We start from the raw sequence: 12,802 nt of genomic DNA, 5'->3' as shown, positions 1-12,802 counted from the left end.
TTAGTTTGGTCTTGTTTTGCTGTCCCTTCCTCCCCGCCTCGCCTCCCCCATCATTCACTCCGCTTCCCAAAGAAGGGCGAAGACGTGGCGGGTCAACGCCGAGACGTCCCTGTGCTGCGCCTCCTGTCAATGTGCCACCACTGAGGAGGAGGAGGAGGATGAAGAGCTGGCGGGACTACTCTTCCGTGCAGATCAACTCAAGATCTCTGGATTTTTCCTTTTTTAGACACCATGAAATAATATTCCCATTGTCATTTTATGTCTGTGTTTTTATGTTTTTTATGTTTATGTTTTTTATGTTTATGTTTATGTTCCAAAGAAGGTTTAACACAGCAGGCTTCCAATGAGGCCCGTTGTACAAAACTAGCATCAGTGGAAAAGTGGGACATGAGATGACATGAGTTACCATGGAGATTTATTCTGTGACTTAGCCTGCTCCACATCAGGCTACGGTCCAGGATCTCCTTAATATCATCCCTCATCCCAGTCATAAATGGACGCCAATAATTATCCCACTGTTCCCAATGTTATCGCATTCAGCTGCACCCACTGGCGTCATTTCAACATTGTCATCATTCATTTCAATCATTGTATATAAGTCATCAGTAGAGCATTTATGGGGTCATTTACACATCCCAAATAAATACAGTCTAATGGAGTTATATTTACACAATTTCACCTACAAAATAAAAGGATCCATAATCAATTACAGTGCGACCCCTGTTGGTTAATGTTAATGTGTACTACATTACCCAGAAGCCTTCGGGCTCGAGGGGAACCGGAAACTACGTTCTCTGGATGCTACTAGCTAGTAATTGTGGTATGCTAATAAAGCCAACACACATAACATTAATTAACTATTTAGATTTTAATAATGGCGGTTCCAGCGTAACAGTAAGTGTTTCTTTGTTCACTACTTCCGACCAAAGTATCGCAAACCATAAATACTTCGTCATTGTTTCGGTTTTTGTTATGGCTGTCCGGTATTTGCCGCTTTTTTATAGGCTCTTCTAAACCTGCTGTGAGGATTTCCGCTGTTGCGTCATGGATGGGCGGGGTCTATTTAAAGAAGCCGCGTATTTACGCTAATTAGGGAATTGGTTTCACCTGGTTTGAGTAATTAGCGTCTGCTCATCTTGTGTCGGCCATTGTGGAAACCAGTTAAGCCGAGACGCTACTGCTTTGGGCTGCTTGAGCCCTCCCCCCCTTTTGGCCCAGTGGTTTGTCCTGGATGTCTGAATCCTACCTGTAGTGTTCAGCCGGCTCCATGCAGGTAAAGAATCAACAACTAGTTAAATATACTAAACAAGCAACATTGATAGGCGGCTGCTAGTTTATATTATTTTATTTTTACATTGTTAACTGATGTTAGTAATACCTGTTCATCGTCTGCCCAGGTGGAAACGCCCGGTAGTCCCAACACCTTCGATACCTGATGCCCCGCAATGAGCAGGAAGGACCACAGCAAATGAAAATGAGGTACTCCATGACACCCAGATGATTTATGACATGAAATGAATTGACTTGAGATAAAAGGACATGGAAACATCATGAGTGAGGTTTCAAGGTTCAAGGGTGGCCGCCGCTTTGACAAATACGCACTTGACTTCATTAAAACCGCATCTCAAGAACTCCTTGAGGAAATTTGTTTGTGTTTAAAAAAACAAAAACAGGATGAAAAGGATGAACTAATTAGATTCTCAAAAGGTCAAAATGACACATCAGCACTTCCTTTTTTTTTTCCAGAACTATGAGAGGACAAAGTTGGCAATGAAGTAAGTGATGGCATTTGTCTACGTAGAAAGGTCACAGCCTCCTGCTTGGCTGCTAATAGAACGTCTATTTGTGCAGAGCATCCATTACTTGAAATGAGTGTTTGCAGCAAGAACACCTTCCACTTTAGTGGGAACATGCTGCTCATGGAGATGCAAGATGGCGAGCCGAGGGTCCGACAACAGCCCGGCAACTTATTGTTAAATATTCCTGTTAATAGTCCATAACGCATAAGCGTCTATGACGACTTCATAAATGTTCCAATTTCACGTCTATTTGTCAGCCTCTGTGAGAAGCCATTAGAGATACGCGTCCACGCATCCATCACGCTAACACAAGTCATCCTCTGGTGTTTGACAGGTGAGGGGTGCTCGGGCCTTGGGGCTGGAGGAATGGCGCGGAAACGGATGGATGGCGCTATGAAGAGTGATCGGGGTGTCACGGAGGCGCGTCGGGGGCCCCCACGACAGATAGCGAATGAAGGAGCGACGACGGGGAGAGATCGCTCTCGTTTGGACTCCATTTGTCACGACCGACTGAGGTAAATCTTTAGAAGTTTTTTTTTTTTTTTTTTTTTTTTTTTAAAATCCAGACTTGATTTAGCCCTGATACTGTACCTGCTCCCACATGCCGTTTTTGGAGTTTCATGGAGATTAAGGGATAGGCACAAACAAAGAAAGAATAATCCGCCATGAACTGCATGCTAATATCGGATGCTGATATTAAAGGGAAAGACACACACACACACACACACACACACACACACACACACACACTGGGGCCGCTAATTGCTTTGTGTGCGCCAATCCGTCCTGAGAATGTGCCGGAGCGATATTGCGGTGCTGTGGGTGTTTGCGCCTCGTAACTGCAGACCAATGTGGCGGAGAAAGCTCATATATTAAGATAACCTCCAAACGGAATGGAATTGTATTTCCCTGGCGGTTCAAACGACGTCCGTGGTTGTAAACGGATAGCGGATGAGATTTGGCTTTAATGAAGCAAGACTTATTGTGCACAATGCAGCAGAGGACACGGCTGGAGGTGTGGGCTTGGTTCTGCTCCGGCGTGCACGTGCCGGAGTGTCCGGCGCCGCTACGGCGTGCCGCTTTGCCCCGCTCATCTATTCATATTTGGTTATTTTTTTTTGTCTGTGAAGTATGATTTACGTGGGCCAAAATAATCATCCGTGGACTGTGGGATCCGTCCTCAAGGTTGAGTGTGTTTACGTGTAAGAGCGCCGTCTTCATCTGTTTATTAAAATGTGCCCTGCCGGCCTTCCCGTAATGAGACTTGTGCTGCTGCCGAGTGATGGAGTTGCATCGGGATGCTACTCATTAACAGATGCCGGGAGGGAGGGAGGGAGGGAGGAGGGGGGGTGCCAGGTGATGCGAGAAGGACCAAGGTCACGTCTTAAGGCAGACGACTACAAACAAGCAGGTGGTGTCGCTAGGTGGCTGCCATTATCTGCACTGTGACTGATGCCGCCCGCAGAGCCAACATGGCGTCTTTAAGGCGGAAGTTGACCTTGTGGACGGGTGTTTGTTGACGGGAATGTGATGAAGATTTTCCGAGTCAAAATGATCCCAAATGAAGCACACGGCATACTAAAAAGTCGAATGTATGTGGAGTACCACAAATGAGTACATGTTGGCAGGTCTGCACTAACATTGGAAGTACTCCCCTGACAGTTCAACCTGGGGGTGGGGGGGGGGATTCATTTAGAATATGTTTATGCTTAAAGACCAATTTAGGCCAATTTGCTTATATATGCATTTTTTGGACTAATTTAACTGCACGGTGGTTGTGTGGTTAGCACACAGGCCTCGCAGCTAGGAGACCCGAGTTCAATTCCGGCCATCTCTGTGGGTTTTCTCTGGGTACTCCGGTTTCCTCCCATATCTATCTATATGTGCCCTGTGATTGGCTGGCCACCAGTCCAGGGTGGACCCCGCCTCTCGCCCGAAGACAGCTGGGATAGGCTCCAGCAACCCCCGCGACCCTCATGAGGAAGTGGTAGAGAATGAATGAATGAACGAGTGCTTAAATATGATTTTTTTTTGAGTAATTTAATTTTTCCAAAAACAAGCGAAGGAGGGACTGCGCAGTGGATGAGTGGTTAGCACGCAGGCCTCGCAGCTAGGAGACCCGAGTTCAATTCCGCCCATCTCGGTATGGGTTGTCTCCGGGTACTCCGGTTTCCTCCCACATTCCCAAAAACATGCTAGGTTAATTAGCCACTCCAAATTGTCCATAGGTATGAATGTGAGTGTGAATGGTTGTTTGTCTATATGTGCCCTGTGATTGGCTGGCCACCAGTCCAGGGTGTACCCCGCCTCTTGCCTGAAGACAGCTGGGATAGGCTCCAGCACCTGAATGAATGAACAAGCGAGGGAGTGATGTAGGAGTCGTGATTCCCAGGAGACATGGCTCCTTGAAGATGGCTGTGAGAGTGAGTCATCAAAACGATAAAAATATTGACCATAACCTCCTTTTTAAAAAAAAAAAAAAAAAAAAAAGTGCCCCAGCTTGAATGAATTCAGCCTGAGTGAGGTCCCCTGAGGAAACATCGATTGGCGCCAAACATGGCGCTGCGCCATTTGCCAGCCGCCCACTGCTAAAATGGAAGCCTTTCCTTGTGCAGCCTCGTTAAGCGTGATTCACGTCCTCGGCCGTCCCGCCTGCGTGCCGCTGAGTTAAAATTCACCCTTTTTGAGTTTAGAGGCTGTTCTTATACAGCAAAGGGGGGGGGGGGGGGGGCGAAAGGTTACGGGGCTCAGAGACCCCCATGGCTATGCCTTATTTATTTAGCCCTTTTCCTCGTCTGCTGCTGGGAGCGACCGCACATTCATTGGCTACTTTTAATGGTCCTCATGTGATGTGCGTTAGGCTGCGCCGTAAAACGTGTATTTCCGCTCTTTTAGGCGTGCCCATAGAACCAAATCAACGGTACGTGATGTTAACATGTTCCACGGCTATAATCCTCCATCCTTCCTGTTTAAATGAAGCCGTGATGTTTTATGGAGCGTTAGCGCCGCAGTTAAGGTCACATTTAGGCACTAAAACATGACATTGGTCGTTGTCACCAGGAATTCTACTTCCTTCTACTTCCTTCTGATGCTGCGGCATCAACGGCGTACCGATCGGCCTCACGATCTGGTCACGGTGTTATTCTACCTAATTTCCATTAGTGCCTTGGCGGAGGTAATATAAACTGTCTCGTCAATAAGGTGAAGCAACAATCTGACAAGGGTTGCACGGCGGTCGAGGGGTTAGCGCGCAGACCTCACAGCTAGGAGACCAGGGTTCAATTCCAGACAGACATCTGATGTGGCTTGGACTTCCTGTTTTGCTGAGTCATGCAATGTTAATTCGCCAACTCATTGTTTAGTGCAAGCTAACAAGTTAGCTTCCGGTTGATTTGTTCGAAACTTGAGTGTTTCAAAACGGAAAGGGGAAGGACAAAGCGGCCCAAAATGTACCACTTCCACACGTGATGGGAGGGGAACTTTTTTTTTGACATGCCATGTCATGCATGTAGGTATGCATGTAAAATTTCCAACGTCAGTCCGATGCTACTTACGGGAGTGAACAGGAAAAAGACGGTATAAAGGTTGCTTTAAAGAGCTAACGGCGCTAACCCTGCTGCCAAGAGACCACCGTGACTGCAACAAGATTGAACTTTTTCATATTTATTTAAAGATAAGCACGCTGTCATCCACGTCATGTTTAAGGCCCCACAGAGATGAAGGCCACGATGGTTTGGACCTCCAGGAACTCCAGTAAGAGTGAGTTGACTTGTGGGCCTCGACCTTGGCGTGCCTTTCCTGTCATTGGCTGCTGAAGGTTTTCCCTGAGGAGGCGTCTGACTTGGCATTCCTCTCGCCTCTGATAAATCCAATTTCCCCCCACGCTTTCTGTTCTTAACACCTCGGTTTGCGTGGCACCCATCCTCGCAACACCCCCCCACCTCACCCCCCACCCTCGTCTGCCTCCGAGATGATCTCTCCTTCTGCGCCCTCTCAGCGTCTGTCGTCGTTGGCCTTTTCTCTGCAGCTGAGCCGTCCCTCCCCGGAGCCTCCTTCATCTTCATTCAGTCGTCTTTGGCTCTTTTCTTCGCCCGTCTCGATGGCGGCGCGGGTCCAGTGAGGTGTAATTGGCTCGGGCTGCTGCTTTAATCTTTAGTCCGGCTGAAAATGTAAAGCGAAGCCCGGAGGCTTCCGGAGGCTTTACCTCTTCCTCCCCCGCACGCGCTTTGCATATTCACCTTCCTCGGCGAGGGCCATACGCGTGCATCACATGACACTGGAGGAGCACGGACTCCCACGGCGCTCCGCTCGGTCCGCGGCATTACGGCTCTCCGGGTGGCGTGTCGGCGAGATAATGTGCCTGGAGCTAATTGATTGGGGCTTGTAATTAGTGCTTAGCTGTCCCTGATTAATCACAGTACGCTACTTCCACAGTTATCTCCTCTTTGGGGCCCTGTGCCGTTTCATCACGTGTGACCCCCCCTCCTTCCCCCGGCCGCTCCTGGGTCACAATCCGCTGTTTGTATTAGAGTATGGAAGCTTCCTTTAGCATTGGCGTCGGATGTTGGCAAAACGATTAGTACAGTCCTGTGGTCCCACGGTTATTTGGTGGGAAAGACAAAGCGGCCCAAAATGTACCACTTCCACACGTGATGGGAGGGAAACTTTTTTTTTTGGCATGCCATGGCAGAGTCGTAGAATGTTAGTTTGCCAACTCATTGTTTATTGCAAGCTAACAAGTTAGCTTCCGGTTGATTTGTTCGAAACTTGAGTGTTTCAAAACGGAAAGGGGAAGGGCAAAGCGGGCCAAAATGTACCACTTCCACACGTGATGGGAGGGGAACTTTTTTGACATGTCATGCAATGTTAATTCGCCAACTCATTGTTTATTGCAAGCTAACAAGTTAGCTTCCGGTTGATTTGTTCGAAACTTGAGTGTTTCAAAACGGAAAGGGGAAGGACAAAGCGGCCCAAAATGTACCACTTCCACACGTGATGGGAGGGAAACCTTTTTTTGACATGCCATGTCATGCATGTATGTATGCATGTAAAATTTCCAACGTCAGCCCGATGCTACTTACGGGAGTGAACAGGAAAAAAGACGGTATAAAGGTTGCTTTAAAGAGCTAACGGCGCTAACCCTGCTGCAAAGAGACCACCGTGACTGCAACAGGATTGCAACAGGATAGAACTTTTTCATATTTATTTAAAGCTAATACACTATTTCATTTCGGTGGATGTTGAGCTATCAGATTTGTTTACATTTTACTAAAACCTTGCATGAATATTTGGCTTTGACTTTTGTCTAAACTCACTTTTGTGGACAAAATATTAGTTTAGTACATGCATGTATGGATATTCAACCTAAATACATCTCAATATGACTTTTGGCGAGCGTGTTCCAGCCCGCATGTCAGGCCAGGTGGGGGCGGGGCCACAAAATCTCTCATTTGGCCATCGTGCACAGCAACGCCAGCGTGATGTATGAGGTCGCTCGCCCTTCAACAGGCTTTACTCGACCCGCTCTCATCAGACGTGGCGCTCGCTCACACACGCACACACACACACACACACAGAGCGTGGCAAACACTCCCCAAAGGTCACGCTGAGGACTGTTGGTCCATCACTTAAGCCAGTCGCCCCGCCCGGCTGACTCCATGAAATGGCCGTTAGCCGCCTGACGCATCTTTTCTCTTCCCTGCTTATATTCCTCAAACGCAAACGTGAAGTCATCCCAAATCCCCATCGCGCCTCAGCCCGGCGAGATTGTGTGTCAGCGCTCCTCTTCTCGAGTGGGTCGCACCAAAAAAAAAAAAAAAAGAAAGCATCAAAAGCCTCAAAGCTGCTTGTTTTGTTTTTATTTTATGTTCTCCTGCCTTGCTGCTTTTCCTTCTTGTCTTCCTTTTCCTTCGGCTTCCCGATTTCACACCCCTTGGGATTTGTCCTTAAAGTTTCTTTCTGTGGTTTTCTGCTGTGTGCTGCTGCCTCTGGGAGAGGGGGGGGGGTGCAGGTCGGGGTGGGTGAGGACCACTTATGTCTCCATGGGGGGGTGTAAATAAAAATATCTCTGCAGAGCTAATTAGTCTGCTGCTTCTGTTGAACCTTGACGTCTCCTGTTCACTTTTGGACCAACAAAAAAGGAAGTTATTATTATTATTATTAGAATTATGGCCATATAAATAAACACAAGTATATTTTAGCATTCATTCATTCATTCATTCATTCATTTTCTACCGCTTTTCCTCACTAGGGTCGCGGGGGGTGCTGGAGCCTATCCCAGCTGTCTTCGGGCGTAAGGCGGGGTACACCCTGGACTGGTGGCCAGCCAATCACAGGGCACATATAGACAAACAACCATTCACACTCACATTCATACCTATGGACAATTTGGAGTGGCTAATTAACCTAGCATGTTTTTGGAATGTGGGAGGAAACCGGAGTAACCGGAGAAAACCCACGCATGCACGGGGAGAACATGCAAACTCCACACAGAGATGCCCAAGGGTGGGATTGAACCCTGGTCTCCTAGCTGTGAGGTCTGCGCGCTAACCCCTAGACCACCGTGTTGCCCATATTTTAGCTTGTTTTTTAAAATGAATTAAAATAGTCAGGCTGAGTTGGATGTGTAAAACGGAGCTTTAGCTTATGTTGGTCGTATAATTGATGTTCTTTCTTTTTTTTTTTAATGTGGGAGGAAAAAAAAAATGTAATCTCCTTTTGAATCCCCTCTTCATAACAAACAGCAGTAACCTCCCTCCCGCACGCGAGCGCGGTCGGGGAGAGAAAGTAGGTTGAAACGCTGGCAGCCGCGTGTCTGGCTGCTCCAGTGGGAATCCATTCACAGCTGATGACGTGAGGCGCATGATAAACAAGCGGCGGCGTGGGAGCGTTGATTATAATGAAGGACTTTACCACAAGGCACTCCAGACGCTTCTCGGGATGGCGCGTGTCCAAGGGAAGAATTCATACTGTGACTTGGAGGGCCGCTCGTCTCCGCCGCCGCCGCCGTTCCTTGGCGAGGGAAAAGATGCTCGGGCTGCTTGTGTGATCTGAAATCGGCATGGGTGACTTACTTGGCGGGGGGGGGTCACCCAGGGGTGTATCATATGTATAATATCCACATCCTTTTTCTGTCACTTGTGGCTGAGGTTGGGTAGAATCTGGCACATGGAACAATGGCGGTCAAACGTCAACGCCATCGATGCCAGATTGAGTTCATTTCAGTTGGTCTTTTTGCCTGATCGGAACTCAAACCGGATTGGATTTGGATTTTTTTTGGTCCGAGTTGTCTGCTGACTGTGTACGTTGGCATACCTGCCGTGTTGCACGTGTACTATTGTGAACGGCGGGCCGCACGGCGGCCTCACAGCTAGGAGACCCGAGTTCAATTCCACCCTCTGTATGGAGTTTGCATGCGTGGGTTTTCTCCGGGTACTCCGGTTTCCTCCCACATTCCAAAAAACATGCTAGGTTAATTAGCCACTCCAAATTGTCCATAGGTATGAATGTGAGTGTGAATGGTTGTTTGTCTATATGTGCCCTGTGATTGGCTGGCCACCAGTCCAGGGTGTACCCCGCCTCTCGCCCGAAGACAGCTGGGATAGGCTCCAGCATCCCCGCGACCCTCGTGAGGATAAACGGTAGAAAATGAATGAATATTTAAGCATTATTAGAGCCCTCCAGACATGAAATAACACCCCTATATTGACTTTTAAACTCTTATTACCCAAATTTGTAAATAAAATGAAATAAAACCTTCACAAATAGGAGACCCGAGTTCAATTCCACCTTCGGCCATCTCTGTGTGGAGTTTGCATGTTCTCCCCGTGCATACGTGGGTTTTCTCCGGGTCCTCCGGTTTCCTCCCACATTCCAAAAACATGCTAGGTTAATTAGCCACTCCAAATTGTCCATAGGTATGAATGTGAGTGTGAATGGTTGTTTGTCTATATGTGCCCTGTGATTGGCTGGCCACCAGTCCAGGGTGGACCCCGCCTCTTGCCTGAAGACAGCTGGGATAGGCTCCAGCACCCTTGTGAGGATAGAAAATGAATGAATGAATAAATATTGCGAGCGGCTTGACCAGAAACGGTTGTATGGCGTCAAAGCCAGAACGATATTGGTGCACACTGGGGGGGTCTGGGGGGACGGTAATAAAATAAAGATGTCCGGGACGCTGGTATTTACACGAGGACCAGGAACCACGTGAGGAACGCTGCCGCAGGCTTGTGATGAAGCAGCGAGAGGAAGATATTAAACTTGAACCTTTTTGTTAAAGTCGGCCTTTTTGCCATCTGAGGTGGCTTCTCATGTAAATAAAGCCGAAGAAGAACGGAGGATGATTGGGTGAGCGGGCGACCCGCGGCAGTAGGAAGGCTTACAACGGTAAAATGTCAGTCCACAGAAGATGGTTGCAACGGAGAAATGGAAAATTCACAAGCGACATCGTGGAAGATGAAACGGTGAGGCCGTGCAATCCAGCGGCCATCTTCACGTGGTCGCTCAAGTGATGCTCTGCTGCCTTGGATGCAGATGAAGCTCCTCTGCAAACAAATGAATTCCAATTTCTTTTAATGCCAACCGACTGGAGCGGGACCTTCTTCAAATGAAGGAAAGAAACTCCTGAACCTGAGTATGAAGACCGTTCTTTCATATCCTGGCCACATTATCCTTGAAGGTTCATGCTCTGAAAGCTGTGAGCTTCTTAATCATACCGAGGTCCAAAATGGAAGAAAGAAAGTTATCATAAATACAACAATGGAGGAGGCAAGAATGGCTGCTTTTAATATGTTCACCTCCATCCTCCTTTTCACGCTAGCGAGAGGAAGCCATGTGCTCACGTCTCATCTTCTCGGCTAAATGACGCTGCCATCAAAATTGTGTTTGCAGCCCGTTTTTTTTTTTTTTTTTGCTTCTCGTCTCCAGATGATGAGGCCTGGTTCTTTGGATCCATTAGGCGTAGAGAGACCCTTCAAATCATGACCGCTGTATTTGTTTGACTTTTGGAGTGGCGTTTTTAACTAGTATGACATTAACAATGATAGTTGTGAAGATTTGTGCTAGTTTTGGACCCCTACAGAAAAGACGGACATAAAGGAATAAAGGGGACGGTGCAAAGGGGGGTGAAAAAAGACCAACTGTCGGTAGGAAGATACCGCCGCATGCCATAAAAAGGTAGCATAGCAAGACTATGAAGGGACAACTATGTACATACCAGTATGTATCATATCATATTATCATCTAATAATAATAATAATAAACCAATTTATTTATTTAGCATGCTGGTTCTCCAACTAATGATTATTCTTTAGTTGATTAAGCTGAAGCTTGCCTGGATGAATGGAGTCGTTGGTTAGGCTTTAGTGGAATCAAACCCAAACATGCAGCATAGCAGAAAATGGTTTAATTTCATTTGAACGTGCATCAGATTACAATTGAATGCATCCCATAATCAGTTCCCAGTTCCACATGTCCAAAAGGAGTAGGAAGAAGCAAAGCTTATTAAATCCTACTGCTTTTTTTTTTAATCATGTACCGAAGTATGACAATGACATAATGGGTACCATAGTATATTGACAGTTACAGTTACTGACAGTAATTATGGTACCCATTATGTCATTGTATGGTCGTATCACCTCGTACTTCGGTACATGACAAAAAAAGAAAATAAATTAATAAAATAAAAAATGATTCATGAATCAATATTTTTTTATTTTAATAAAATTAATAAAATAATTTAATAAATTAAATTAAATATATATATATATATATATATATATATATATCACATCACTATAAGTATTGAGGGATGACATTTTTAGCTAATTGGTTATTTTTTGCCTTATGCATTATTTTAGCTGTTTGAAGATGAACTATATCAACAAGTTGAAGTATTTGTGATTTTAGAAATAAGTTAGAGTTAGTATGTTCTCTGTAGGCGGCATTATGAATTATCCTTACTGACCTTTTTTTGCAGTACATTTAGCGAGTGAAGATTGCTTTTATAGTTAAATGCTAACGTGTTTGACGGTTTGGGAGGCAACAACTACAAAATAAAACCGGTCACTAAAGTTTTCTGACCTTTTTGAAAAAGTTATCGTTTTTTAAAAATGATGAAATTGGACGTTGGTCCAGCCAGGTAGCGATGGAAGAGCATCACGTTGACAAAGTAGTCCGTATGCGATGCTGTCATAGGAGCCCCTCGCCCCCAGTGCTTCGTCTTCAGGACTCTTCAGTGGAAGTGACCAATCTTCCTGGCGTCTGGACCTCAGCAGGAAGTCACTCGCCAGGCCGCGAAGGTCATGGCACGCCACCACCGCTAAAAAGCGATGCACGGTCATCTCCACGTCGCTAATAGAATTAGCCGGCCATCTGTTTTGGAGCGGCGTGCCAGGCCGGAACCCCTGCTAATTACATTCTAATGTCCCATTCAGCGGCAGCCGTGGCTTTAATATTCCCCCAGCAAACGCTCCGGGGGCTGGCTCCAATAAAAGCAGGTGGCTGGAGACGCAGAGATGCAGAAACTCAAACCCGCACGCGCGCTCGCCTAATGAAATAACAGCAGCTGAAAGTGTATCTCTTAGCCGAACTGGGAAATATGTTTTTGGAGGCTGAGCCATGTTGCCAGGCGACCGCTGCTGCTTGGAATGGCGGCGGCGTCTGCGGTGACGGACAGATGGAGGCAGGAAGGACGTGACGGAGCCAAAAGGCTGGAGATGCTGTCCAAATGTGTGCGTGTTTGGAAGCGGTTCTGGCAATGCTCTGTTGCAAACATGTTTGCGGTGAACACATCCGGGGAGGTGCCCCCCCCCCCCCCCCCCCGAATAAACATCGGCCACGACTGGTGCTCGTGTTGACAGAGCCTTCGTATTAGCATTATTTCACCCACTTTTCCGACTTTGAGCATGAAAGCTACTGTACGCCCACTTTGTCAGTTCATGATAGCTATTTGGCAAAGTTTAGCCACTCACATTGGTTTGATTGAATGTATATCTGGTTGTATA

The 12,802-nt window shown here is 46.8% G+C and overlaps 1 long non-coding RNA gene across 13 annotated transcripts in view; it reads left to right on the top strand.

Annotated features, from left to right (window-relative positions):
- LOC131103740 (uncharacterized) overlaps positions 1-12,802 on the top strand; it is a 204,716-nt gene that overhangs the window by 70,525 nt on the left and 121,389 nt on the right. For 10 of the 13 annotated variants that reach the window (XR_009119665.1, XR_009119660.1, XR_009119657.1 and 7 more), the window contains 3 exons: positions 76-1,273; positions 1,398-1,479; positions 2,134-2,314. This is a non-coding gene — a long non-coding RNA (uncharacterized LOC131103740). Of the gene's footprint in view, positions 1-75; positions 1,274-1,397; positions 1,480-1,746; positions 1,776-2,133; positions 2,315-12,802 lie in introns of all 13 variants that reach the window. The other 3 variants (XR_009119661.1, XR_009119664.1, XR_009119662.1) reach the window with 3 other exon arrangements.

This window comes from Doryrhamphus excisus, chromosome 15, assembly GCF_030265055.1.
Source record: "Doryrhamphus excisus isolate RoL2022-K1 chromosome 15, RoL_Dexc_1.0, whole genome shotgun sequence".
Taxonomy (NCBI): Eukaryota; Metazoa; Chordata; class Actinopteri; order Syngnathiformes; family Syngnathidae; genus Doryrhamphus; species Doryrhamphus excisus.
This window is presented reverse-complemented; position numbering and strand designations above follow the sequence as displayed.